A 27,491-nucleotide genomic window follows, 5' to 3' on the forward strand; every position below is an offset into this window, starting at 1 on the left:
GCTAGCTAACAGTTTGACGCTATACCAAGAAGCGATATCTAGTTTACTAAAGAGAAGGTATAAATTCGCCACATTTCTAGCTTTATCTCCAGTCCAAACGTAGACGTGTCCGGAGTTAATCCCCGCCTCTAAATTACAACCAGCATTTCATTGGTTCTTGAAAACTCACGTCAGCGCGACGCGAATGACGAAAATTACAATGTATTTTCCCACTCTGAGGAGAGGCGAAATAGCTCGGCCCTCTTTTACGTCCCCCTTGTATTTTGAAAGGGGGACTGGGACTATAGCTCGCGAATACTTAGGCATCTTATCCTTCTCCCTAATAAACTAGATATCGCTTCTTGACTATACCAAATCAGCTATGCTCTCTTGAAGAAATGTCTATTATAATATTTTATAATAGCCACGTCTAAATATTATTAAATATAATTTATACTGAGATAAAAGGTTTGGGGTGATACCCCTTTAAAATATTACCAACTATACCACCCCGTCGTAGTCTACGTCACCACTTCAACTCGGTAATCGATAATTTAATAATTCAAAAGTTTATAAGAAAAAAAGATTATTTATGAATATAACAAGCCTATCGCACGTAGTCTTTCTTCTCAACCATGACACAATGGGTCATGAATTTTAAGAAATTTCTTCAATAATCACGTGAATATGATGGCATTTACTATGAAGCTATTTTCGTTAAATTAGATTAAATAGTATTAAAGTAGAACGCTGGATTGGTTGACCTATAGACCTTTTCGACGTAAAAAAAGGGGGTAGGAACCTTTGGTATCGGGACATAGATGGGGGTTGATATATTGCCATCCGTTTCTGCGCATGCACTCTCATGTTATACAAGAATACAACAGCGCAGGCGCCAAAAAAGCCAGCGAGATGGAAGGCAAAGTTTTACCCCCTTGTCTTTACCTCTTAGTTATACATTGAAACATGGTCTATTACTAAAGAGAAAATGAAATCAAGACGGGTTGGTGCGTTTGGCCACTTTGTTTTCTTCAGTCGGGGGCAGGTATGGCGTCTGGTAACTTTTGAAGCGCCATCTAGCATCTTTAGAATCGACATACAACCCTATCAATGTTCCTTCTTAACCCTAATATAAAGCAGACGACACTTCTACCCCCAGACTTTTTTTTTTTTTTTTTGGAAAGGGTGTCTTTGCATTTGTTTAAACTGTAACTACATTTAGGAATTAATTTGCTATTGGTGTTCTTACGTTGTGTTTTTTAGGCCTAGGTTGTAATTATTTTTGGGTAAATTGTATATCTACGTCCTTTGAAAGGTTGTGACACGAGGAAGATGAGAGAGAGAGAGAGCCAGCCGGGTATGGATCATTTGGAGATGGAGGGAAGATGGGGATGTGGGGTTAGTTGGATAAAGAGCCTAGTTTTTGGGGGGAGGGGGCATTCAAGGAGGGGGTGGATAGGAAATAGGCGGATGAGAGTCGCGTGCGCTTCAGCGCTTTTGCGTGTCCTGTCAGTGACAGTTCCGTGATGGATGCCTTCTTTAAAAACTTTTTCCTTCTCCTCCTTCCTCTCCTCTCTTCTCCATTCCATTCCATCCTCCTTGGGTTTTTAAATTATTATTTTTTTTTTCTATAAGAATTTACGCAAGAAAATTGTATACTATGGCCTCAACTCTTTCTTTCTAACTAAATGACCCCCTAATTTTTTTTTTGGGTTGCCATGTAGAAAGGTCGTCTAATTGGATGGTCCCCTAATTATACAGGGTGTTCCGTATAAAAGGGTGGTAATTATTGGAGCAAAGTACAGTGGAATGCATGTTTCTATGGGAAATCATAAATTTGGAGTCGAAAATGTATGTAACCCTTTCTACCTCTCAAACTTCAACACATCCACCCAAACACAAGCTTAAGCTTAAGCTTAGTCGGGTGGACTTGTGAAAACCATTAAAATAAATAAATAAAATAATCTTCTATGATATTTTGCTACGAGGGGCAGTTCACTACGCATTGCAAATATTATTACAGTCAATAATTACTAGGCAAAAACGGAATTCATTAATATCTTACTCAGACTTAAATGATAAGGGGGATTTTTTATATATAGATATAGATATATATATATAGATATATATTTTGTGGTATCAACCAGGCGTATCGGTGTCGAAATATTGAGGCGTTAGGCTTAACAGTTGGTCTGTTATCTTGTCCATCTATCTAAGCTTAAAACCCTTAGGAGTGTCAAAGCTATCTTGTTTGTTTTAACTTGGTTTCGCACGGGTGACTACCTCCTTACTCTACCCCAAGGGCTTTTTATTTTTTAAATCGTGCTAAGCCTTTGTTTCAACTTTCAAGATTTAGAAAAGTGGACTATTTTAGTTTTACAGCGGTTTATAATATTGACCCGCCTTCGTTCTATGTTTTAGTGATTTAAATTTAAAGATACAGAACGTATATACGGAGTTAGAAATCGTACTAAGAATGTCCTTCGGAATAATTGCAATGAGTCGGATAAATCTCTTTTGAATTCTAGGGTTTTCCGTGCCGTGCCTGCCTGCCATATTTAATTCGATATTCGCTTTTCGTGGTTTCTTAAATAATATAATTGTTATTATAGGTTTGACGCGTCGTCGTGAATCGTCATTATTTCATATATAAATAAGTGACGAAGTCTAATTAACGAATGATTAGTTATCGATTTAGCCACGCTAATTTTGTTGATAATTAATTTCCAAATCACGATTTGGCGCCACAATTCTTACCCCATATACACCGTATAGAAATAAATAACTTGGAAAACAAATAAGGCATATTTTCCAAAAAAAAAGAAATGTGTCAATTTTGGTTCTATAAATAGCACGTGCCTGTAATTGTATTTCACGCGCGGTGCATGTTAATTGGCGAGGTCAAAGGTTAAACTGGGTTAAACTCTATCGCACGTGACCCCCATCTATTTTGATCGACTTTTTTGAAATAAATTAAATTACGAAATAACCCTAAACCAGAATTTAATCTTATTTAAATTTAAATGGGTTGATAGTAAAGTTAAATAATATCTCGGAGGCGAATTACTTCTTTTTCTTCTCTAATATATTTGTAGATTTTGTGAATTATCGCAGAAATATATTCAAATACACCTCTGTATAAATAAATAAATAGGTACAGTCATTTATAAACCGCAAACAAATCAATTGGTGAATTATTATTGGCGTTTCTATAACCCCGGGGGCGATGCGTTTTTAAAAGGCAATCGACGAAATAGTGTTTAGTCTAATGGGCATGGCCCTATTTATTTCTGTATATTTGAGGTACGTGAGCGGCCGTCGCTTGGCTCTCCAGTTTAACCAGAAGGGGATAATTGAAGAAGGATGACACTCTCTATCCTCGATCTTAATATTCTTTAGTTATGTAACATGATTCTTCCCAGGCGAGGGAGCACTTTTTGTTTGCTCTCCCGCTCATTAAACTTCAGATGGGCAGCATGACACCGTGCTAGGGTGAATTTTATAACTGTATGGTATTTACTAAATCCTCAGCAATCATCCCCTGCACAAACCTTTATTGTCTTGACGTGGGGGGACAAAAACACATAAGCGCATGCATGCGCCTTGGCAAATAATTAAGCGCTAATAACTATTTATCGTGTATGTGATTCGGTTTAGTAACCATGCTCCAGATGTTATGACGTTGCAATTACCCCGCTTTGTGGTACTGTTTGGTACTAAATCCTCAGCAATCAATTAGCCAACAAACCTTGATTGTCTTAACGTGGGACAAAAACACACAAGCGCATGCGCCTTGGAAATCAAATAGTTAAGTGCAAATAGATATAGTAATGACAAGGGAACTATTTACGTGCGTGGCGTATGTGATCCGGTTTAGTAACCATGCTATAATAAATGTAAAATGATCATGTTACAATTACACCACTCCGTTTTGTGGTTGTACACTTCTCTCGAAGAGAAGTATTATATACTTCTGATATAACTAACTCATCGCTTCTCGTTCTCACTCGCTCCTCCCTGTCAATTAGATGGGTATTTTTTTTTAGTAGGGGCGCAATCGGATCCCAACACGTTCAACCGTAAATACTCGATGGGTACTCGATGGTGTATTTTATATATATATCCCGCTAGGCCATGCCCTCCCCTTCCTTCGATGCACCCCTGGATCACTAAATAAGCCGTAGATTTGCTTCTACCGAGCCTCGAAGTAAAACGATATTATGGTCGGTCGGTCGGGAGGTATATACTTCCAATCGTTTAAAGGGAGACCCCTTGAACGTGTATTTCCCCAACGTGCCATGTGATACAAGGTAATGTGGACAACGTTCGCATTACCATTCGTGTTTTTCAACGCTACTAGTTTTTCTTATGGACCCGTCTTATCCGTTGAACCAGGTGGGCTCTTGCCCAGGGGTTCAGGAACATAGGGGGCCCTAGATAAAAAAGGGGTAGGGCACTTCCCAAGGGGTTCAGGAACATAGGGGGCCCTAGATAAAAAAAGGGGTTAGGGCACTTGCCAAAGGGCTCAGGAACATAGGGGCCCTAGATAAAAAAGGGGTTAGGGCTCTTTCCAAGGGTTCAGGAACATAGGTGGCCTTAGATAAAAAAGAGGTAGGGCACTTGCCCATGGGTTCAGGAACATAGGGGGCCCTAGATAAAAAAGTGGTAGGGCGCTTCCCAGGGGCTCAGAAAAATAGGGGCCCTATGGATTGGGTCCTATCATTCTTATAGGGATGGGGCCCACTTTACTTAACACCTTCTCGGTGTAAAAAAAGGGGATATACAAGGGGGGTTGATGCATTGCCATCCGTCTCTGCGCATGCACTCTCGTGATACAAAAGACTACTGCGCGGGCGCCAAAAAACGAGATGGAAGGCAAAGTTTACATCGAAATGGTATATTGCTGCTAAGATTGCACACTGTTTTTCTATGCACAAAATTAACGTGCCACGTGTAGAAAAATAAAAACGCACGTGGCTCGTACGCGCGCGAAATTAGCCATTTTGACGGGAATTTTTTGTAATGCGAACGGGACTAGTATATTGTTTCTCTCGCGCCAGTTTCTCCCGCCTAATTTCTGAGCGCACGTGCTAGGAATATTAATGAGCTTTGAATGAAGAATTACCGGAGACGTTTGTTGGAGGTTAATTTATTTTTTATTTTATTTTATTTATGGTTGATCGTCTGGGGATTTGACCCCGGGCGTTTGACCCCCCTTTAAATCCTCTCTGGGTCCTCCGTGATTGGATTTACTTATAGGCGAGCTAGGGCTATATAGAAGCGCGCCAGTGTGTGTCTGTGTGTTACTCGCTCCTGAGGGGTAAGATTTCAACCATCTAATTAAGGGCTTTATTATTTTACCGTTTAATTCGTTAATCATGATTAATTTGGACGGCGGGAAAAGTGGGTTTGTAATTTAATTTTTTTTATATATTATTTATTAAAATAGACTCGTGGAAGTTTTATAATTTAATGATTGTTTTTGGGGAAAGCCCGCATGAGCTAATGCGAGAACCACTAATGGCTTTTTCGTGGTTTAAAAAAATGATTGTGCCAAATTATACGGTGATTTAACTAAGTTTAAACGTGGCGCCCCTGTAAAATACGCTGTTTCTTTTTTGGGTGTATTTAGAGGTTTTTTTAATGATTTTTTAATTAGTCTAAATAGTAAAATCATTAATTATTATTTTTATTGAAGAAACATACTGATTGCTTTTTGTTAAATTTATTCTAATTAGGCAGCTTATGTTATATTATTTGAATTATTTTAAATTCAATTATTTAAAAATCAAAAATACGAAAACCAGTTTATTTCGGACATGCATGGTCATCTTATATATAAATATTTAAAAAAAATTAGTTAAAAAAGTATACGGTTTTTTCCTTCTTAAGTTTTGGGCGGTGATTCTCGAAAGGCCCCAAAAAAACGTGATCTCGAGTAAATTGGAAGTATAGAAAGTTTCGGGCTAATTTCGACACTCGTACCACCCTAAAAAAACCATCAAAAACCCATTTAAAACAGGTTTTTCTTATTATAAACTTTATACATATCAAGATTGACGCTAAACCTAAATTATATATAAAAAACAAATACAGGCTTTGCCCCCATTAATACACTTCTAGCATCTTAACTAGGTTTGTACTCAAACACACTTTATAATATAGTGAAAGTAAGCAAATGTATATATTATTAAGTAATTTCACTCAAACATTATTTATTTGGACCCTTCTCAATGCACGACAAACTTGAGATATGGCTAAATTAAAATTAGTGTGCGACCGTCTTTAATCGTAATTAATTTAAGTGTGTTACCGTCTTTACTCCTAATAAATTTAAGTGTGCGACCGTCTTGAATACTAATTAATTTAAATGTGCGACCGTCTTTACTTTCAATAAATTTAAATGTGCGACCGCCTTTAATCCTAATCAATTTAAAATGTGCGACCGTCTTTAATCCAAATAAATTTAAATGTGCGACCGTCTTTAATCCTAATAAATTTAAATGTGCGACCGTCTTTAATCCTAATAAATTTAAAATGCGCCACCGTCTTTAACTCTAATTAATTTAAGTGCGCGACTGGCTTAAATATAAGCTTACAAAATAAATTATTTTAATCAGAAATAAATCTAGTAATAATGTCAGTGTGTGACGGGCTTAAATATATCCTCCATCTTTTTCGTGACGTCATTAAGACGGGGTTTAAAATTAAAAAAAAAAAGTATATATTATTCAATCTCTTCGCCAGAAAAATCTATTTATCATTGCCTCCTCATCTTCTTCATACCGATGTCTATTTAATCTTTTTTATTTTTATTTTACTTTTTGCATTTTATTTTATTACACGACCTGTTTAAAGAATAAAAAAGTAGCGACTCGGACTTGATAATTAATAATAATTATCTCAGCATCCGTATTTCTTTTTACTTTCTCTTAAATTTTTCCGTCTCTGTTTGGCCTACGGGGTTTATTTAAAAAAAAAAAAAAATTAAGATGCGGCGAAATTCAGTTTGCGAGATTAAAACGAAACGATTTAAATTTAAAGAGGATGTAATATATAACACCTTCGCACGGTAATGCGGCTGCCTCTTGTTAATGGAGAGTATTATGTACAGGGTGTTACAAAATGGGATAGTAATTATAGAACCGAAGTACATAATAGATGGATGTATGGTTCTATGGGAAAGTCAATTTTGATTAGAAAATGTATTGTAATTTCTATGATATTTTGGGCAGTTAAGCGACACTCGAAACGAGTTAAGAGCGTTGGAATATTTTACGGATGACTCCTTAAAGTTAAGTAAGAACAAGAAGTGATATCTAGTTTATTAGATATCACTTCTTAGTAAGAAATTGAAAGACAATGATGTCTTATTTAAATTTAAGAGGGTCATCCCTAAAACACACTTTAAATCGTAACTTGTTTAGGGGGTGCCCCTTTAATAATTACTCTACCTTTTTGGAACACCCTGTATGTTATTTCATGCTGTGTACAACTGTGGGAAATAAAATTACGGAATCAATATGAAAAGTCCCTGACGTTTAGGAGCAATTTAAATTTTATAAACAAAACAATTTCATATTAAAAATTTTTAAGGCGTTTTCCAATGAAAAGGGGGACCACTCCCAAAAAACCTTCAGTATTATTAACTCGAGATTGTTAGTTACGCTGATAGGTACCAATCATAAAATTGACCTCCGTAACGATATATAAGCAGTTCCTGGTTCAACCAGGGAAAGTTTAATCTACTTGGGGGCCCCAGGGCTGCTGCTAATACGCATCAATTAAAGCCCCCAAAAATATCTGGGGCTTTGGACATAGCCCCTTCAACTTAACATAACCTTTAACCAAGTCAGTTCCTCATTTAATGAAGGGGTACTTCAAAGTAGATGTTTTTTTTTTCTTTTTTAATCGAAAGAGCGTATAAAATAATGAATATCTTCAATTGGAACCATGTTTCTATCTACAATATTAAAGGAGATACGAGGGAAATTAAGTACTAAGAGTAATGGATGGCACTACGCGTTAGGATTCCCGTGAAGTAGCCCTATTGGACGTCTAGTACCACCTGACGTGTTCGTTTGTCCAATAGGGGCACTCCCAGTGAGTGCTTGGCGGGAAAGCCCAACGCATAGTGCCATCCATTACTCTTATTACTTAATTGCTTTTATCTTCTTTAATAATGTAGATAGAAACATGGTTCCAGTTGATGATATTCATTATTTTATACGCTCTTTTGATTAAATAAGAAAAATTTCTAGTCCGGGGTATCGCTTTGAATTAAAATTTGAATACTATTTGCGCAATAAATTACGTAATTCCGACGGTGAAGGGGATCAGATGCGCGTAGGCAATCTGCGTAGCATTTACCTCTAGATAATAACCAATAGATTAATAATAAAAATTTAATTTAAAATTCGATTTTTCTTTTTTAAACTGATAAATTAAAAATAATAATTATTTTCCACAATCTTCAAAAAGCCAAGGGCCCGGTTATATTTAAGTGTTATTATAAAAATTGTTAGACTGACTACCTATTATAAATTATATTTCAGTGGAAGATGATGTGAGGGGAGAGGGGGAAATTCTGGATTGAGGGGGAGGGAGGGAGGGTTAGGCTTAGCTTTAATATAATATTAAGAACCCCCAATGAAATAAAAAATAAAAAAAAATTGAAAATAATGAAAAAGTAAAAATAATGTTTCTTGAATCTGATTGATGAGTGATGCGAGATTATTTTGCCCCTAGCTATGGGGGTGGGGTAGGGGAATGAACAAAACACCGCTACAATATGTTTCAACAAAATAGAGGGGTAGGATATTATCCTTAAATTACTTTCTCCTTGAAGGAACTGAGCCTATTAAAAGTTACTGTGAGGTAATAAAATGATTCGTGTTGAAGGTTTCGTGATTAATTTAATTGACAAGTTTCCGACCCCTTGTTTCAAAATTTTGCTCCTAGGTCTGTCTATTAGGCGGCAATAACTGGTCTCCCCTGGTCCTATGAGGCACAATACCACCTTGAGGCCTTGCTTGTTACGTTACCAACAAACCTTACCAGTACCACCGACAAAAATAAAAAAAACTTCAAGTTAAAAAAAAGCTCCTTGGCGGCAATGTTCAATTGTCATTGGTTTGGCGCCTTCAAGATAGATTTATTTTATTATTTGGCGCTATTATTTATGAAATCTTATATATAATACCTAGTAGTGGCAGTACCACGCCTTGAACCGCGTTAAATTTTAAACCCAGGGTAGACGGATGTGCCGATTCGGTTTAATTTTAATTCGGACTTGAGATAAGAATGCAATGGAATTTATTAATAGTTAAATTGAAACGAATTGAATTAGAAATATACAGTAATTTAGCTTTCCCACCTGGTGTAAATTCAAGGTGATACCTTTCAGTTTCATCTAAGAAATTATAATTGTTCCTGACGTTTGCCAGACAGGACTTTGCGGCGCCATTATTTGATTGTTAAACCTAAATATTCTCACCAGGATGTACAAGCCCCGCTTGATCTAATTGATGGAAGCGTTACTTTCTTTCCATTTTTTTGCGAGAAGCTTAATTGCGCCCAACTGTACCATATTTTTTTTAAAAAAAATCATCCTTTAAAATCCTATATTTTTGAAACAGTCCTATATTTCCCCATAATTTAATGAAAGGTCCTATAAAATTCTCTATATTTTTGACCTATTCTAAGTTTTCGTATAGTTTAGCATCAAATTTATCAAAATTTAGTTAGCTCTTTTATCGAGATCACATTTGACTAGATTTGACCGAAATTGCGGATTTTGCTCAGGATTTTTATTTATATTTTAATTAAGTTCCTCTGAATTTTAAAAGTAAAATCCAATTTGTTTATTTTTTATTAGATTTTTAGATACATAGTTTAAGCCAAATTAGTCTTATATATGAGCATTTTTATTCCTATGTTTTCCTATAAAAACACATTATTTCTCCTATAAAATGATTAAAATCCTATAACTCCGGAACAAAATTCATATTTATCCTATAATGAATTTAAATTTTTGGCTGGGCTCCCTGTACTGACGTCATTAGGTATTAATATTACAGCTATAAATAGTAATTATTCAAATTTGGAACTTTTTATATACAGTATATAAAATTAAGCTTATTTGTATTTTAATCCTAATTAATTATCCGCTATATATTTCAGACTTATTTTATTTATTCGAAATTTAATCTCCTTATTTATTTATTTACTTAATTTTTCACGCGATTAGGTAAAAACACGTTCGTAAATAATGACAGGCGTCGATATACAAACAAATCTTGTTTATTATTAACAGATATTAATCAGAATTAAATATACTGAAATCCCTATAGTACAATAACATTAACAAACATTGAGAACACTGGGTTACTTATCAGATAATTAACCCTAGTTTATAAGGAAGTCTCACTTTATAAAAAAATAAATAATAGAGGAAGTAAATTAAAAAATATATCATACCTTAATAATAATCTAACGCTCGTCAATCAAAAGCTTTACCCAGTTTTCTTAGCTCCATATTTGTTTGAAACACCTTTACGGGGTCTGTTTTTCGTAAGTAATTATAGCCTTTAATAGTGGGAGCTCGTGCTCATTTTTGGCGCTGAAAGTAGCACGTGTTTTCGGAGTTTTTATATCTCGTGAATTTTGGCGCTAAAAGTAGCACGTGTTTTCGGAGTTTTTATATCTCGTGAATTTTGGCGCTAAAAGTAGCACGTGTTTCTGGGTTTTTATATCTCGTGAATTTTGGCGCTAAGTAGCACGTGTTTTCACAGTTTTTTTTATAGCTCGTGAATTTTGGCGCTAAAAGTATCACGTGTTTTCTGAGTTTCTATAGCTCGTGAATTTTGGCGCAAAGTAGCACGTGTTTTCTGAGTTTCTATAGCTCGTGAATTTTTGGCGCTAAGTAGCACGTGTTTTCTGAGTTGCAAATAGCTCGTGAATTTAAGAATTTTGGCGCTAAAAGTATTCCGAACTTTTCGACTTCGACCTTCTTACCCCTTAAGTTAGATCCCTGTAATATTGCGAAAAAGGGTGCCCCTCCACCCACATACAACCTCAATTGACAGCGAAATTAACGCTGTACACTTACACACAAATATAATATCAATTATGGCCAAGTAACCCGAGTTAAGTCCAGGATACGGTATACGCGCGCCTATAGTTATAGTAGAGTTATGTAGGGCGTAAAAATTGTGATCTAGTGTGACATCTGGCTTGACAATAGTGTCGAACTACCAAACCTCACGTAGAGTAGACATTCCTTATCGTACTTCTGTTGTAATACAGTTAAAAGCTAACGCGGAAGATTATGCAATGGAATTTTCCATAGTGGTATAAACTGTATTCGCGTAGGAACGTTTGGTGGCGTCAGCAAAATTTTTGAAGTATCGTACGGATGTTATGATGATGTAATGAGTTTTACAGGGCGATCCCTAGCGTAGCGATTTCTACACGGTTAGGTGACTGTCGGGGTCAAAAATATGTTGTTGGACGTGAAACAATATAATATAATCGGTTCTTCAGGGGGTGGATATTTCACTCGTACTGTAGCTATAACTGATCCGATTACAAGCTTACGTGAAATGCTTAATTTCTATTTTATTTCTTTTTTCTATGTCCGGATGTGTATCGTTTATATCCAGTTTAGTTCGTATTGAAATGCTCTAGGGGTTAGTATCTTTGTAAGTAATACAGAGTGTTTCAAAAAAGGGTAATTATGGGACTGATGGTTCTATGGGAAATCAATTTTGAGTCGTGTGACGTTTTGCCACAAGTTATGATCATTAAAGTGTTTTACGGATGACCCCTGAAGAACTGTTAAATAAGGGGTCATCCTTAAAACAATCTAATAATCGTAACGTAATTGTTTAGGGTGTCCCTTTTTCGACACAAACTCCCCCATAGAACCAATTCACTGTAATTCGGTGTCTATATGGCCCTAGCTACCACATTTATTTAGAAACAACCTTTATTACTTGTATCAAGAAGGGATATCTAGTTTACTAGGGAGAAGGTTTAAGATGCCCAAGTATTCGCGCGCCATAGTCCAATTCCCCCTTTCAAAATACAAGGGGGGACGTAAAAGGAGGCCTGGCTATTTCGCCTCTCCTCAGAGTGGGAAAATGCGTAATTTTCGTCATTCGCGTCGCGCTGACGTGAGTTTTCAAGAACCAATGAGATACTGTTTGTAACTTAGAGGCGGGGATTAACTCCGGACCTACTATACGTTTGGACTGGAAATAAAGCTAGAAATGTGGCGAATTTATAACTTCTCCCTAATAAACTAGATATCACTTCTTGCTTCCATAACAACAACAATATTAGTTAATTGTTTTTAGAGAGCTTCATTTTGCAACAATTAATCCCACTTACTTTTAATTTTATCGTCGATTAAAATAAATGTACGTAGCCATAATTTAAACTCAATTATAGGGTAAATTAATTTCGGTATATATTTATTTATTTTCAATTAACTACTTGGGGATGAGCGCGTGAATCATCATACTTTTGGCGGGAAACGAAAAAGACGAAAAAAAAAATGAAATCTCGCGCGCCAATTTTCACGCGTGAGGTTTATTAGTTCCATAAGATTATCTCCACCCCAATTATCATCATCGTCGTCGAGTCTTTAACGGCTTTTCTAGGGGGCAACCCCCCCCCCCCGCCTCATCGGCCTAGCTGATTAAAAAGGGAACCGTACGCTCCATCGTCTAGGGGATTATAACCCCCCTCCCTCCCTAGTCCGATTGTGACTAAATCTTCATCAATAATGCATCGTCGGTGATGCCCATGAATTCCCCTTAGGCCCCCCCCTCAATCCCTAGTCCTAGATCAAGGCGGTGTACACGCGTAACGCTCCGATTAACAGCAGAGGTTGGGGGCCCCCAACCCCAAAAAATATGAAGGATTTTTATCAACTCTAGATGGGAGGAATAAATTTATTTTCTCGGTCTACCCAGAAAATCACGCGCTTCGTGGCCCGAAAGGGACCTCTGGAACCCGCTCGAGGGGCCCCTTACTATCTCTACTATTTAGGAAAATATATTAATTTAATTTACTACGTAAGAAATTAGGATTGTGTAGTTGAGGACCCCTCGGTATTCAATGATCAGGCGAAAATCGTCGTATCAATTTTTTCTTGGGGGTCTATGAGCCTGCCTGTTTCTGACTGGGGTGGTGTTCACGGGATTCATGGCTCATGGGCCTCCTTATACTACTAACCACCGAGAAAGCCTCGTTCGCGCGCGCGCGAAAACTCACTCGGTGACGGCTCGCTCGATTTCTCCCGCGCTTTCTCCTAACCTGATCCCGTTCCCGCCAAAAAATGGGAAGCTAGCTGCGAATGAAGATGATGGGCCCATACGATCATCCTAAAAGATAATAATGAATCCCCGAACGCGCTCGCGCTAGCTCCACTGATATACGTATATTAAATACAACCCTTAAAATCTATTAAGTATAACCACTTCTCTATGGTAAACTTAAGAATTCCAAGAATGAATTCCTGGTATAGGATGGAAACATCCGCGCGAGCTCACGAGGAAAAGTGCGGGAAATGAAATCTCTCTCTCGAGTCTCGCTCGCGCGGAACTCGGAGAAACGGCGGGATAAACCCAAAGCCCGGTCCTTTCCGCACGAGACGAAACTTTATAAAGTCCACGCGGGATTGAATGTCGCGCGTGCCGAAGCGGGATCTCGGGATGGTTACGGAGTCGAAAAATCAGGGAGATAAGGCGGGAAAAAATCTCCTCCAGCTCTTTATTATCGTGGTCATTATCAAAAAAAAAAGTAAAAAAATAAAAAAAACCTGACTACTCCGCGCTTTTTTATCTATTCTTTCCCGCCATAATCCCCTTCAAAGATTGAAGAGATCACTTCTGAAAATCGCTCGATTAAAAACGTCTGTTTTTGCGTATATTGCCTTCCCCTTTTCTTTTCGGTACGGGCTACTCGTGTTGATGATGATTTCAAAACGAAATTTAATACATTATAGACTTGTAAAGAATTCCATCCCCCTCGTATCTCGGGTATAATCGGATACAATGTGCATGGGGTATATATCTCACGTGGGTTTTAACTTGGGAGTATATAGAAAATACTATACCCGCTCTGGCTCTTTTGTCTATTGTTTGCATGGACGTTCGGCTCCATTTGATTGTTGCGTTGCGGTCTTTTCTGCCCCTTTTTTATGTTAAAGGGTATTTATTCGCATTATTGCCCATAAACAATTGGGATCTCTTTTATATTAAGAAGAGAGCACGTGATTTTGAACAATTTGTGAATTGTGTACAGTTTATCGTGGGTGGAGGAGTGAAGGTGGGGGACTTCTTTTGTTATAACAATGTTAAGATGTTTTAATTTTGAGCAAGTTTTTATACTATAGGTAGTGAGCGGACAAGTGTTGACAATAATTTGTGAGTGCATGATTCAAACGCTATCTCTACAATAGATTGAAAAGATTGTATTTCTCAGTTTGATTCAGTTGATCATTCAGTTATAAACCCGCAGAGATGCTCTACTAACAAATTACTGGCTACCCTGACTTAGCTCGGCTGGTTAAAGTTAAGAAATTTCTCCTAGCCTCTTACAGGGTTGCCACGGAATTTTCAGAACCAAATTCCCTGACTTTTCCAGGTTTTCCCTGACCTTTTCTGAGATTTTCCCTGACCTTTTTAGGGCGAACGTGTAAATGTTTACAGCACGTTTTAAATGCTTATAATTAAATAAACTCTCTACATTAAGTTTTCTAACGTATTTCTTGCACCAAAATGATTAAGAATCATTCTAACTATAAATAACAGTCTAAGAGATTATTTACTTTACAAAAACAATTCTAGACATTTTTAGGATTGCTCTAGAGTTTTCTGTGTTAAGAGAGGATGAGGAGAAACTTTCACTACTCTTTCAATAAAGACTTACCCCAGAAATTTTACACACTAAAATCAAATTCCCTGACTTTTCCCTGATTTTGCTGAAATTTTTAAAATTCCCTGACTTTTCCCTGACCTTTTCGGCCCATTTTTAAATTCCCTGACTTTTCCAGGTTTTCCAGGTACTGTGGCAACCCTGTCTTAGTCACACACTTCTTTAATAACTTATTATATCCATAAGTTCATAAGATATGTTCCATAAGTTCGTCACTGAGAGTTTGTCATGAAGTGACGTAGGTCATAGATTCTCGTAAAGCTTTTAAAGGCTTACTACGGACCAAATAGGAAGATGGACTGCAAAATTAACCACAGAGTGTAGGACTTGTCGTTCTTGAACTAGCTCTCAATAAGTCTCTAGCATGACGAAGTATAGGTACTGTCATACTTATGGTAGGAACATATCTTATAAACTTATGCTATATCTAAGAGTTAATATATAAATTACACGTATTTGGCAACGAAATTTACTATAAAATTATGATATTTAACACCTCTGTGAAATACTACACACTTTAATTTAAACTTAAACTAGTTTTAACAGCATTTATTATAATATATTGGGTTTAATTTTCATGCTAAAATTCAATTATTTCACTTACCCCGGGTCCCTCCCAAGAAGCGGATTGAAGTTCTGGAAGAATCCTTAATTTGATATTTTCGTATTTTCTTTCTGAATGTTTTTTCGTCACGTTCCTTGGCAGGCTGTATTGAAAATTATTCAAACAAATACAAACAATCAGTGCTGTATTTTTAAAATTTAACGAAAGGGGTAAATTATTTGGCTTACCTGGAATCAATCTTTTCTTGGTTTATGCCTTTATCGGGCGACCTCTCCTGTTGAAAATTCCATAGCAAAACAATAATCAATTAATTTAATTAATTAATTACAATTAAATCCACCTTTTTAATACTTACCTAAGGAACACCGCGACTTTGTTTGTGTATGTTAGTAAACACTCTATATTTTGTTAGTTTACAAGCAACGAGTAGTACTATAAAGAATGATTGGAGTCGAAAGATATAATAATGGTTCAAGCAAGGAGAATTAAATATACAGTGGAAATAAGGATAAGTCATAAAAGCAAGTTAAAGGATCATTAAGACACGCGAGGATAAAGTATACTTACCTTCACGAAGCCACGTTTTACTCTTTGAGTCCAAAAATGTTCCTTTCAGCTCCTGTAAGTAAGCCTCTCCTTGAACGCTGATGTACTAGAGTTGGAACACTTTTACAGGCGCTACAGATATCTGTTTTCCCGTAATTAAAAATGTTCCCACGCATTTTATGCCCAATAAATATGGAACGGCCTCCTTGGTTCCCCCAAAAAATATAATATAACTTCTAAAACCTCAAATTAAAAGTAACTAGATTTTTTAAAAGTCTTTAATATTAAAAAACCGACATATTTCGGCCATGGATAGAAGAGAGAGCGAGAGAGAAAAAACGTATAAAATAAAATAGAAAGAATTTTCGGTACATTAATCATTTAAAAACGTCAATATGATTTTTCATTGTGTTTTTTTTTTTTTTTTGCTTCTCTCCCTGACGCTCTGAGATAGGCTATATATGAAAAAAAAAATTCCTAGCCAATTTTATGAACCGTGTCCGACTGGCTACGTTCGCATTAGGCCGAGCGCTCCTCCGTTGTCTGTATATAACGTGTTGGGCCTATTAGTCCCCGTAATTGTTACAAGCACGCGGATAATTCAGTGTCTTTAGGACCCCCTTTTATGGTACGCCTGCGTTTTGCAGAGAGATCGGATACTTCGAACCACATTTTTTTTTCTTTGATACCAGCAAAAATTTCCGATTATTTTGAATTCTAACTTGAGGTTTAACAGTAAATTATAGCAGGGATAGATGTAATTTTAGATGTAGGAATGGAGAACGGTTAGTATTTACTTCAGTCCAACTCATAGCCCAGTATAGAGCCCCTCCCTCCAACACGTAATGAAAATTTTAAATTATCTTATTGGCTCACTTAAACTACGTTTTGATGACGTTGCTGATGGGGACGTCGAAAAATACGTGATTTCTTTTTACCCCTGTCGCTATGACCCGCCTCTTCTTTCATACCCCCCCCCTCTTCCCGTGGAAGGGGGTCCTGAACTTTGACGAGCGCCCAGATTACTCTGTTCTCCATTCCTACTTCTAAAATTAAATCTATCCCTGGTATAGACCAATTTTTACAAGCATTTTTGAAACCTTCAGTGGTCACTGAAAATATTAGGGGAAGTATCCGACCTCACTTGATGGGTATTTTTCGATGGGGCCGTCACGCGGTGTTCTTTTGAATCATTTCATTTTGGCGCAATTTTTTCTTTTTTTTTTTATTTATTTTCTTTTTTCCGTGGCAAACGAGCGGGGCGTGGTTGAAATCGTCCCTCTCGTGTCATCATCACGCGCCTTTGAGCAGCTCGCGCCAAATATCTCTCGTGCGAAACCTGTGTGTATATATATGTCGTAAGCAATTTTTTTTCCCGGCTGAGATCCGTCTGCTAAAGACGTACGTGGATAATATAAGAAAATAAAAAAAAATTCTTTAAAAATTTACATTGAAAACCTAAGAAGAGAAAAAATGGTGATGGTTAAAACCGTAATATTGAAATAAATATTTTATTTCTTAATTTAGTAATTGACTTGTAGTTATAGTTCGGTTCAAATCAGTATACTTAGGATTTGACTCTTTGGCCTGACATTGCTGTTTGGTTGCGTTTCCATGCCAGCCTCTCAAATACTATAAATACTAATTTCTTAATTTAGTAATTGACTTGTAGTTATAGTTCGGTTCCAATCATTATACTTGGAATTTGAGTCTTTGACCTGACATCACTGTATTTAAATTTGGTTGTGTTTCCATCGGTTTCCATGCTACTCAAATACTATAAATACTAAATCTCTGTCGCGACGTAGTCAGAGAAAAAAGTGGATAGAAGCGTGACAAAAGCCTTTGGGGGAGGTGGTTGCTGCTATTTTAGTTGGTCCCGATTTCCGGTAACTTCCGGTCTGGTACCGGGGGTGTAGGAATAAGAAGAAAGAAAAAAAGGCGTCAAAATTTAAAAATGGCTGTCATTTTGAAGGTCCGCCGACGTTGAAGCCTAAAATTTCTCGTGGGTGTTGGCGTTTTTGTCGAGGACAACACCACGACCAAGCTATAAGCAACAGGACATGGGCCGGCTGTCACCTGGAACCGATGGGCAGGCAACCGAACGTAGTTAGCCAAGCATCATCCAAGGACGCCCGCGCTTCCGCAGGTGTGCCCTTTACTAGCTTAGTACTTGACCCCCCTCCCTCTCGCTTTGACCCCCACCCCCGACACAAAATAGAGAAGAAGAAAAAAACGAGAATTCAACTGTCCGAATCACCCATACCCTCCTACTTAAATGGTATATGGCTCTTGGTCATAAATAATCCGGACCGATTGACCAGGTACCGATGACCCCCGAATAAGGGAATTTTAGGGGGGGGGACAATTCTACCCCAACCCTCCTTCCTTCCTTTTTTAACCAAGAGTTTTAAAGGTTTGATCCCTTTGAATCTTTTGTCGGTAGAGTCTTCTTCCTTGGCTTTGCACGAGTTTTTATTGAGCTATAATATCCTTTGAAGAATCGATATTTATCGAGAAAAACCGAAACGATATTTTTTATTTTGCCCATAAATGCGATTAAAGTATGTGAGTAATTTAAAGACGTTTGAGAAAGGTTTGAAGGAATGCAGGGCTCCCACCAAAATCTCAAAAATAAATAGGGGAAAAAGGGACTTTTCACGATAAAAATAGGGTAAAATAGGGACCTAAATTCTAAAAGTAGGAACCAAAAAGGGACCACTGGTAAAACCAAAGAGAATATACCAAGAGGAGCGGAAGCTTTAGCCTTTGCCAAGGCTTTTAAAATTGGTGGCTTTGAGTTTTAGGGAACTACATCCGGTTTCTCGTGATTGGCTTATTCGCTTCACCTCTCATTGGTTAGAATATGTCGTCTGCATATCGACAAAATTTTAGAGCCGAGTCTTAGTGTTAACATAAGCTACAGAACAGTTGATTAACGCGCTAACCCTACTTTAGCAGACTACGGAATAGACGACGCGAATTTCGCGATCACGTGACTCACCGGAACTAGAACCCTAAAACTCAGGGCTACCAAAAAATGCTAGAGCTTCCGCTCCTCTTGGTATATTCTCTTTGGTAAAACAAAATGATATCTATTCTGTGAAAATATCACAAACAGTTAGGAACCTATTACTCTTTTCTATTTTTTCGACAAAACAGGATATTATTTCTGACTTTCTTTTGTTTATATTTTTATTCTAAGGGAGCGGTAGGTAAGACTTGATACTGGCTCTAATGTATAAGTAAGGAAGGTTTTTTTGATTAGAAGTAACTATTTTCGTATCATGTTTACTGTTTTTTTTAAAAAATCCACTGAACTAGAATTTCAGTACAGGGTTCGTACTAAAGTTTTGGAACGAAATTCCCTGACTTTTCCAGGTTTTCCCTGACTAACTTGAACAAATTTCTCTGGCCGTTTGCAATAACGTACATGGCGAACATATATGAAAACCAGTCTAAATTCAGTGGAATAATTTTTGCACGAGTTGATATTGTTATAAAAATTAGCCAATTAATTCGTTTAAATTTAACATTAAGTGAATCATAAATAACCGGAGCGAGCGAAGCGAGCTCCGCAAATTTGGGGCTCTGGTCAAATCTCATATAAGAAATTTTCAGGTCACCCTTATACTTTTTCTAAGGTTTATAAAAATAGGGTGATTTAAGGACCGAATACCAATTTTAGGGTAGATTAAGGACCTTGTAGGAAAATAGGGACTTTAGGGACTTTTAGGGACCTGGTGGGAGCCCTGGGAATGTGATATGCGTGAAGTTGATATTCCTAGTTTGAAATAATAATTGCCAATTGTTAAAAATCGTTTAAAATAACATATTAGTGTAGTTTTTAAAGGTAAACAGTGATAGAATTCACCCTAGCACGGTGCGATAATTACCCATCTGAAGTTTGATGAGCGGGAGAGCCAACAAAAAGGGCTATCTCGCCATGGGAAGGATCATGTTACATAACTAAAGCATTAAGAGGATACAGAGTGTCACCCTTCTTCCATTATCCCCTTCTGATGGTATGAATCCTAGCCTGAAAACTATGTAAATGTAGAGAGTTTTAATGGGTTTAAAATAACCAACTAACCCAACAATGTCTGCATATATTTTCGCAAACGTCAAATTATTCATTAACATCACACGTCACTAACCAACTATAACCCAACAAAGTCTGGTGAATGTTTACGTAATATTTTCATAAACAACCCAACAGACACTTTCTGAAAATCAACTTTGAGATAAATAGTCAACCAATCCAACAACAACGAACCCAACCAACTTCCTCTCTTGCTACACTTAGTATAGTACAACGTTTAACTGGTGGTATACCCATGGAAACAGCAATTGGCAACACTGCTATGAAAGAGGGCGGGCAAAAATGTCACTGCGTATATAAAAGTCCCCTCCGAGCGAAAAAGTAGTTTCCGTTGGAAGTTTTTGACCTTTGTTGGAAAAGTTTCACCAGAATGATTGAGAGTGTTTGGGGTCCCTGAGAGAGGCTGGGAGTAGGAGGGGAAAGTACCGAATCCTTGGTATTCTTTCGTTTCTGGCAAAAGATGGTACAATACAGGGGGACTCGACTCTCTCTACTCTGGGTAGGTACGGTTCGACCCAGTGCAGCGTTGGGTAGTAGGTACTTTTTGGATGAGGGGAGAATTTTGGGGTTATTTGGCCCCATAAAGGTAGCTAAGGAAGGGCGGGATGGAAACGGGGGTCGACGCTTATTAGTCGTTGGGACACCCGGAGCGACGTCACACCTGCACTTTTTTTTTGTTGAAAAAAGAAGAAAAACAAGAATGTACTCTAGCTGCAAGCCTGCAACGAAAATGAAGCTACGCGCAATAATACATGTCTAGAAAAGTAGTTTGTGTACTACAGTTTCGACATCGAGGGGTTAATCACTCTTCGTACAAGGTGATAATGATTAGCTCCCCCCCCGTCAGATGGAGTCATCATAGCTTCTGTTTGGTTTACGTGTCTTAACTTTTAATGCTTATTATCTCACTATTCAGTATTCAATCACATATAACTCAAATTTAACTAACTTCCGTACTTAAATTAATGCCAAATCTAATCCCGATATTCATAACAGCACCTTAACTTCACCAAATACCAAAAATAGCGCATGTCATTGGCATCTATCTATCCACCATCCTTGGGTTTCGTTTCTAAGTACATCCATCAGAGAGATACTTGGCAAAGAGGGGTCCCGTTTATTGTTACCCCATGCGGGGAGTTTGGTACTGGTAGTAGTCAGTTCAAGCGGGGTGGCGGTCGTGGTAGTGGTGGTGGTTCTTGGGACCCCTTGGTGACTCACCGGAGAATCTCACCTCTACCTCTAAAAAACCCCTCAAGGATGCCAACCTAAGTTCCTACCTAAGCCTTGGTGGGATTGAATTTTTTGGTCTTAGAAAGACCTTGAGGGGGATTTAAAAGGACAAATTTTCCATCCTCTCTCTCCCCGTCTCCGTGTATACATTCATCCATCCGTCGGATCGGTGAGAAAAAAGAATTTTTAGACTAAGAAAAAAATCACCCCCCAACTGGGCTATATCCGATATTTTTTTTTTTTTTTTTTTTTTGGAGATAGTTTTGTCTTGAAGGTAGATAGAGATACGTTTAATTTATCCATGAATATTGATTTCCCTGACCCGGCATACAACGGGTATTAGCAATCATGTAAATTTGAAAAGTTCCTTTAGCCTTGGTCAGGGAGCCCATGGGTCCTATAATTAGTATAAACCCTATATTTTTTAATTATCCTAATATAATTTCATGAAAGATCCTATAATATCCTATATTTTTGACTTAGTCAAAGTTTTCGTATAGTTTAGCATCAAATTTATCAAAATTTTGCTATTTTATCGAGATCACATTTGATTAGACACCGAAATTGCGGAGTTTGATCGGGATTTTTTATATTAATTAAGTTTCTCTGAATTTTCAAAGTAAAATCCAATTAGCTATTTTTTTTTATTAGATTTCAAGATACGTAGTTTAAGCCAAAATAGTATTATATATGAGGATTTTTAGCCCTATATTTTCCTATAAAAATTTCTCCTATAAAATCCTATAGCTCCGGATAAAAATCCTTTTTTTCTCCTATAAAATACTATAATTCCGGAAAAAAAACTGGTAATTTTCCTATAAAAAATTAAATTTTTGGCTGGGCTCCCTACAAGGGGATGGTTAGACTCCCGGATTAAATATTCATGTGTAAATTCAGCCCAATTCCTTGTGTTTGGTAGTATGTCTTTCTTAATCTTGTAAGATAGCAATTTCTTGTTCTTGGTTTTGGCACTTGGGGAGCGAAAATACCTGAGTTCTCTCTCTCTCTTTTTTTTTTATTACCGCTCTTTAAATTTTAAAAAGTGTCTACTACCTATTTTGTTCGGCTATAGGGGGCGTGCGAATAAAGGTAAGGGGCCCCCTTGTTCGGTAAAAAAAAAACGAAAAGGTGAGGACGTTTTTAACGAGCTTTGTTTAATGTCCCCTTTTCTACGCCTAAAGTGAAAAAGAAATATACGACAAAAATTATTATAACTTACCATAAAAACAAAATTACTTTTAAATAAAAGCTTTAATATCTTAAATTTTAACTTGTTTAATTAAATTAAATAATCTAAATTAATTAACTCTAAATAACCTTTCAAATATTCAACTTCCAATTATTTAAATTCTCCTAAACTAATAACAATACAATTAGTAATTATCTACTTCAAATTCATTAATTAAATTAAATAATGTAAATTAATAACAAATAATAAACGCTAAATAACCTTTCAAATATTCAACTTCCAATTCTCTAACTATTAACAATAAAATTAGTAATTATCTACGTACAAGGTGTAACTTACATATTTTCATATGATAATTTACAAGTTAATGCAAATTAGGTCCAATTGTTTGAATATATATATATATAACCCGGGGGCTTCTAAATCAGGGTCTATATATATATACACACGTATAATACATACGTAACCCTTGAAAATTGCCCGTAAAAACCTTTGTTTAAACACGAACACCAAAGTTTTAAAACCTATATTTACGCAGCTTCTATTTATATTTCTGGTTGGTAAATTGAATAACAGTGAAATCGTAAATTGATATAAATATAAAATAAAAAATATGACAGAAAGAAAACCTTTCCTAGTCCTTGAGCAACTTGTAAGCCGCGTTTCTTGCCGTTTATTTTAAAGAAATGTCAATTATTACGACTTTTCCAAGGCGCCAAACGACTCTAAAACTATCGTAAAAATCGCTGATAAAACAATATAAAGATGGGTTAATATTTGTTTTAGGGCTAAAGTAGGCTTAACAAACCCTTAACGTAGGAGAGGACGCGCGCTAGAGCTCTACAGCTCACGCGCCGTTCTACTCAAATAATCTCCCGCCAAATACGGTCGGTGCACCGGCTGCTGCACGCGCGGCTTATATTGGCGGGAAATAAAACCGCGTGCGCACGCGATATCCTTCTTCTGCTAAAGTTCCCGCAAATCCTCAAAATATCCGAAACCTCGGATAAAGTTATTAGATTGGGCAAACCACCGCGGCGTAGAGATAGAGAGAGAGGCCCATGATTTTTAAAAACCCCTAACTGTAGGCGGGAAAAAGTCTTAAAGGGCCCCTGATGATTATAGTCCGGGGAAACTATGACATCCCCGATAAAAGAAAAGACGGACGGATACCGTCTGATGAAAATCAAAGCTAAATATTCGACCGACGCTTATATGTTTGGTTTTAGGTATAAAATTAGCTACAATCCCAAGAAGGGGGCGCGAAACACGTTGCTTGGCAAACAATCTTTTACGAGTGGGTCCTTAAGTTTTTTCACTAGCTGGGATTTTAGAACAAATATCATACCAAGGGTACCCACCACTATCTTACGGATTATTACAAGGATTATTCGATTGTTTTTCCCTCCGTCACCAACCACTTTGAGGACCTGTTTTATTGCTTGGGCCCCACTAGGTCTAACTGTTTTGTCTAGAAGAACTAAGGGTCCTTTTTGTTGTAGGGGTATGTCACTCTGAAATATGTTGTTTTATATAATTTAATACACCTAAGATTAAATTAATTTTATATAGGACAGGGTTTATGCAGTATTGGAGAACCTGGAAATGTCAGGGAAATAAATTACTAGGTGGCCTTGCACCTGGAAATATATGGGAAAATACCTGGAAATATATGGGGAAAATACCTGGAAATATATGGGGAAAATACCTGGAAATATATGGGGAAAATACCTGGCAATGAATGGGGAAAATACCTGGCAATGTATGGGGAAAATGTTTGGAAATGTATGGGGAAAATACGGGGAAAAGTCAGGGAAATCAGTTTTCCAAAAGTTGTATAAATCCTGCTGCAGTTGGCTTAGGTTTCTTTGAGGATGCACGTGGGGGAGCAAAGGTCAAGGGCCACTTACGATTTGAACTATAACATTCCTCAAATTTGAAAACTGCACACGTGTATATGACTCAATAATAAAATCGACACGAAATAACATATTTATATATATTGAATCACTTGATTAATACCCCCATTATTTTATTTGTTTGACCTTTAAACTTGTAAAGGGTCAACAGGATGATATAATATACAACAACAAGCAAGGCGGCCAAGCTTCCCTTTCGTTAAGCTTAAATGATTACAGTGTATAGTTATTTTGGTGATGGTGGTGGGAAAAATGCTCCTCGAAAATACTCATCAAAATACTTAGGAGTAGGACCGGGGCATGCGAGCGAGCGACCGACCAAAAACCGGAAGTGGATAGGTGGAGTCCATACATCCGGAGGACTTATAAAATAGTAACCAGTATCTCACCTAATGGTACTCTATGATATTTCCCATAATTTATATTTTTACCGCGTCCCCTCGATTTTGGTTTTTGTTCGTGATATATGGGTTAATTAAAGGATACTATGGGATTGATGGAAATAATTAACCAGGTTTCAAGCCTTAGCTCTATTAATTCGGACATATCGGGCGGGATATGCAGGGGTGATGATGATGTTTTGAGAGAATGTTGTTTCGTATTGTACTGGACCTCAGTGTTTTCAGGTGGGTGTATTTTGTGATGTGAAGAATCAAAAATTTACTATACGATAATACGATACAATGTTGCTAGATACAGTTTACTAAGTACTTTGGCTAACTTTTTAAGGTTATGGTAACGTTGAGAAGCGACTTGGGATGATTCTTAGGGTTCCTAAAGAACCTGGATAAGTCGGGGATTTGGGAAAATGAAGGAATGTCAGGAATTTAAATAATTTTCCCTAAAAAGTCAGGGATTTCGTTTGGTGTGTCAAACCATGCTTCTAGCAATGCTAAATATGGGCCCAGGTGTAATTATGAAGTGGGCTCAGGGAAAACACCTTAATTTGGTCAGGGATAAGCTGCGAAAGTCAGGGATTTTCAATATTAAAAAGTCGTCCGAACCCTGGTTCAATATAATTGGTTTCGTTATCAAAATTGACTTTACCATCTATTCTATAGTTACTTAAATTAATTTTTGAAATGTTTCGCTGTTAAGTTGCACCACAGCTTCAAATTCCTTGACTTTTCCAGATTTTTCCCTAACTATTTCAAATTATTTTCCCTGACCTCATGAATTGTCACAAAGACTGTGTGATGTTTTGCTTCACATACTCGCGCGTTAGAAATTAAAAGTTTGGGGTTATATAATTTTATTGAACTTTGCAAATTGTCAAGATATTTATTATATTTTGGTCGCCATCACATCACGTGATTGCCCGCCCTACATCCATCCATTCACACACCCACCCACCCTTTCAGGATTTACGGGTCTATGAACAAAGTTCGGGATTTTTCATTCCACAATTCCATTTCCCCTTAACAGCTTCCCGAAAATCCTTTTCGACTACGGGTACGGGGACCCCCGGTTCTAAAGCAGAGCGACTAAATAATAGCTTTAGCATCCCCTGACTTCCTCCCCCCCTCTCCGCCTCGGGTCGAAATTTTTGGGCTCCGAAACTTACTTTACTGTCGTGAACAGTACCGTGTCGCCCTGTGTATGAGAGGACACTAGTCTGATCTAAGCCTAACATTCTCCAAAAGTTACCCTAACTAAGCCTACGTAGATCTTTTCGAGTCCCTGGTTTTCTATACTGTTCAAAGACTAGCGAGTTTTTATCATAGATATTTAAAATATATAAACAGGGTTGATACAAACCAGGGAAACTTGAGAGGTTTTATTTGAGTAAGTGTGCTCTGAAGGGGTTGCTTCAACTTTTAAAAACCAATCCCATTGTTTACTCCATACATGTGAGAAAACTCAGGGGAATATATTGGAAAAAACCTGGCAAACGCACGGCATATATTGCAAAAAAACCTGTATAAACTCAGGGAAAAATATGGGAAAAAACCTGGAAAACTCAGGGGAATCGGCTTTCCAAAGAACACTGAAACTAGAACAGTATAAAATACTTCATACTTACTCATACTGAAGCTAAACCTAACCTAACTTTACAAAACCAAGAATTACTATGTGGGGGATAATTTGCCGTTTTATCCACTGCCTAAGAGCATTCTTTCAAATTCCTACAGGTTGATAAGATGTTTATCAAATTCCCCCAATTTATTTATTTTAAAATATATTAATTATATCTATGGCCGTAGCTCTTGACGTGGTTACACATTGGCTGTATAGGTAGGTAGGTAGGTAACTATGGGACTATCCGATATTTTTCCAAACTAATTTACGCTTTAGGACCCCTTGAAACATTCCCCCCCCCAACATTTTTCGGGCGCACCTGGGGTGGGGGGTCTCCGTCCGTATGACCCCACTCGGGTCCGGGTTTTTTTTTGGGGGGGGGGGATTTACGATAGAGTACGACTTTTGCTGAAGAATGCACGAAAAATAGGGGCTCTATTTCTGCGTGAATTTTGCGAAATATTCTAAAAATTGCAAATATGTTAAAAAAAATTACGAATTATAAATTTTGCCGATAAAATCGAGGAACAAATTTCCTAAACAAAAATATTTTATCCACCCACTGAAAATACATGACGTCACATTCCTGCCTTTTTACGTATTACCATAACCAACCCACAGAGAGTTTACTACAGCTTTTATCAAAAACCAATCCCCCCTACTAACTAACCATAAATCAAAAGATACCGGACGAAAAATTAATTTAAAAAAAACCAAAATTCCCAATTAACTTTCTCTCGCCGAGAAGAAGATTGGAAAACATTTTTCCCTTCTCGTTCCTTATTGCAATCTCTCAAATTTCACGGCTCTTAAACACTATATAGTACACTCCTAGCTATAGTCTTTACGCGTCTTGGAAAACAATTGATTTGAAACCGGATTTTCAATCAAAAATTAACTGTATCCCAAGCTACTCAAAGTGTTTAATGTAGTAGGAGGAACAAAACGCAAAAAGTTCGGCCCATAGACAGAGTGAGAGAGAGAAAATCTATC

The 27,491-nt window shown here is 37.2% G+C and overlaps 1 long non-coding RNA gene across 4 annotated transcripts in view; it reads right to left on the reverse strand.

Moving 5' to 3' along the window:
* LOC149676577 (uncharacterized) overlaps positions 1 to 26,827 on the reverse strand; it is a 109,026-nt gene extending 82,199 nt beyond the window's left edge. Inside the window, exons 1-3 of one of the 4 annotated variants that reach the window (XR_016366474.1) lie at positions 20,130 to 26,827; positions 15,718 to 20,075; positions 15,530 to 15,632 (exon numbers count right to left, since the gene is read on the reverse strand). This is a non-coding gene — a long non-coding RNA (uncharacterized LOC149676577). Of the gene's footprint in view, positions 1 to 15,529; positions 15,633 to 15,717 lie in introns of all 4 variants that reach the window. The other 3 variants (XR_016366473.1, XR_016366472.1, XR_016366471.1) reach the window with 3 other exon arrangements.
* Positions 26,828 to 27,491: the final 664 nt, after the last annotated feature.

Source organism: Phalangium opilio, unplaced genomic scaffold, assembly GCF_054372755.1.
Source record: "Phalangium opilio isolate 3A_F unplaced genomic scaffold, DU_Popi_V2 ptg000045l_1, whole genome shotgun sequence".
In the NCBI taxonomy this organism is placed as follows: domain Eukaryota; kingdom Metazoa; phylum Arthropoda; class Arachnida; order Opiliones; family Phalangiidae; genus Phalangium; species Phalangium opilio.